This window comes from Condylura cristata, unplaced genomic scaffold (assembly GCF_000260355.1).
Source record: "Condylura cristata isolate star-nosed mole 26May11 unplaced genomic scaffold, ConCri1.0 scaffold00050, whole genome shotgun sequence".
Taxonomy (NCBI): domain Eukaryota; kingdom Metazoa; phylum Chordata; class Mammalia; order Eulipotyphla; family Talpidae; genus Condylura; species Condylura cristata.
Genome location: NW_004567151.1, coordinates 1,354,488 through 1,357,435, shown reverse-complemented (window position 1 = coordinate 1,357,435; position 2,948 = coordinate 1,354,488).

Sequence of the window (2,948 nt, the reverse complement as noted above, 5' to 3'; positions counted from 1 at the left end):
GATAATCAAAGTAAACCACCAGGGATGTGGATTCTCCCCATCACTCGCCCTCATTGTCTGGAGGAGGCTGGCGGGGCTGTTTGTCCACCCCGCCCCTCTCAGTTACGGGGTGACCGCAGCCCACAGGCTTGGCTCCGTGTGATAATGGAATCAGGGTTTAACGTGGAAAGCGGGTAACCCTCTGCAGGTGGGTGGCCGCGTTTGCCGGCTTCTTGCGGCTTTCTTTGCGGAAAGGCGACTTATTCCAGAACAGGAGCTAGGTCATGCGCAGACGGCCCCAGATAACTCCTCTCACTGTGCAAACACCTTCCCTCTGGTCTTGAGGCGACTTCTAGGGGCTGTGCCGACACGCCCGCCTGTCCTAGGTTTACTGGCCGCCGGGGATTTACCTGCCGGCGCAGAGGCGGGAGGACAGTGTGTGGGGGAGTGAGGGGTGTGGGTGGAGGGTGGGGCCGGGAGAGCCGTTACCAGGGCGAAAAGTAAAGCTAAACAGCTCCAGCCTGCAGGAACCTCGTGGCTGGGAACCCTCCGGTTGCCAGAGCTGCGCCCTGGGAATCCTGTGGGGGGACCCACGGAAAGGGGGCGCTGGTGGGGGGAGGGGGAGCCGTCCGCTGGGTCCTGGACTCCAGGCGGTGGGGTGGAAAGTGTTCGGGGCGGGGTGAGGCTCACAGTTGGGGTCTCCAGGACCCTAGGGGCCCTGGCCCCAGGCTGCGTGTGGGGCAGAGAGAAGGGTTGGGGGGCAGATTGCCCAGGGCTGCTGAGGACACCCGGCCAGACCCTTCTCCCGGTTCGCAGCAGGTGGAAGCAGGTGTTTCTGCCCGCAGGCTTGGGTCTCCCTCCCAGGCGGGGTCCACACTCCGCGTGTGGTCTCGCTGGCACCCACGTTTCTGCCAAGGGGAATTGAGACGCTCTGGGGTTAACTCCCCAGAAGCCCAAGCTGGAGGCTCTGAACCAGGAAATCGTTTCTAGGGTTCAAATCCAGTTCTGCTGGAGCCTCAGTGAGCTCAGATCTGGGGCTCGCTGGTCCCGGTCGCCACCCCGCCCGCCTTGTGGCCTCCTGTGGTCGGGTCCGTGGCTCCCAGCGCACCGCGCTCTCGGCAGACTCTCACGCGAAACGCAAAGTTGTTTTCTGATTGTTTTAACTCCCGAAGTGCGAGCGAGGTGCTCCCAGCCCCTCCTAGCCGGCGGCGGGAAAAGCGCCCTCAGCGGCCCCCAGGCGAATGGGCCCTGGTCCTGCCCCGGGGCTCCGTGGCCTCGTTTTACCGTCCAATTCCAAACGCTTTGCGGTTGTTCAAACAGCCTCACCCTCTCGACCCCACCACTAGCCCTCGCCTGGGAGTGGGGATCCCCGCCCGCCCCGAGACGGCTCGGGAGCGCTCCGTCCCCTGCCCTCGGGTTCCCCAGACATCTCGAGGTCCACATCGCGCGGAGGTCCCCGCGGGTAACGTAACGGTGCGGCTTCCCCGGCGGGCACTCGAGGCCACCACCTCGCGTCCCGAGAAGGAGGCACGGTGGGGCGGGGAAGGGGTGCCCCAGAAAATGACCACGCGTTTTAGAGAAAGGTCGTGCCCGCTTCCCAGACTCACCTAGTCTGGGCCGGGGCCAGGACCCGCCCCTCCACCGGCCCCCCCGCCCCCCCAGGGAGAGATGCCAGCGCGGTGGAGTCATGCCCTGGCTTAGACACCATTGGCTCATGCCTGGAACACGCCGCGCGAGCGCGCACATCTGGCGGCCGGCCCGGGCGGCTCCGGCCCTGATATGGAGCGAGAGGGCGGGCGGAGAGTGTCGGAGCGTGCCGGCCGGCTCGCTCCTCCCCGGCCCTTGCATCACCGGCGCCTCCCTCCTCCCCTCGGCCCTCCTCCCCGCCCCTCCTCCCGCCTCCTCGGGCTGCTTCTCGGGAGAAGCTATTAATAGCATTACGTCAGCCTGGGACTTGTAGATCGGGCGCGTCGCCAGTCCCGGGGCTATAAAAGGGGTGATGCAACGCGCTCCCGAACACAGTCGCACTCAGTCGGGCGCGCACTACCTCGCGCTCGCCCGCCAACGCCGGAGCCCACCGGCCCGCCCGCCCGGCCGCCGCCCCAGCTTACGCGGCGATGGAGATGTTGGCCGCGGACAGGGGGCTGACTTCCGCCACCTCCTTGGCCTTCTGCAGGGCGAGCTTCTGATTGGCCGCCTCCTCCATCTCCTCCTCGTCCTGCGAGCAGACCGTCGCAGCTGCAAGCGCCCGAACGGCCCTACTCTGGCCCCGCTGGGGCGCGGGCGACGGCCTCGGCCGCCGGGGTGGAGGACATGCCCAGCCAGGGCAGCAGCTCTCGGGGAAAGCAGCACCTGGGGCAAGCTCAGCCCAGGTGGGGCTTGTAGAGTGATGCCAGGTGACCACTGCCCCTCAGGCCCCACCCCGCCGCCAGCACCCTGACGGCCGACCTCCCCGGCAGGCCCAGGCCACCTGGGTCTGCTCTTCGGACACGCGATGTGGGAAGGAGGCCCCGTTAGACACGAGAACAGCAACGCCTCGCTGAGAGGAGACCGCGGGCCTGGCGGCGTCCTCCAGCGGGGCAGCGGGGCCCCAGGGCTCTGCAAGCCGCACGCTTAAGTCCACTCCCTTTGAACAGCAAGGCCGCCGCATCCGACCGGCCTCCCGGGAGACACCGGGGCCCAGCTCCCAAGGAGATTCCCAAACTGGGCACCTGGCCAGGGGCTCAGGGGTGCAAGGGGACAGGACCCAAGACAAGGCTCCCCGGCCCCCTCCCTCAGCAGAGCTCAGCGACACGAGTCCGAGGACATCCACGCCAGGGACGGCGGGAGCCACGGCACTGTTGCTAGCGCCTGTTCACACAGCCCGACCCAGATGCTGCAAGTGCCGGCCCGGGCAGCCGACACAACTGGCGTCTGCGCACACAGCATCTGGGCGCAACAAGCGTCTGCGCCCACAGGCGTCTGCGCCC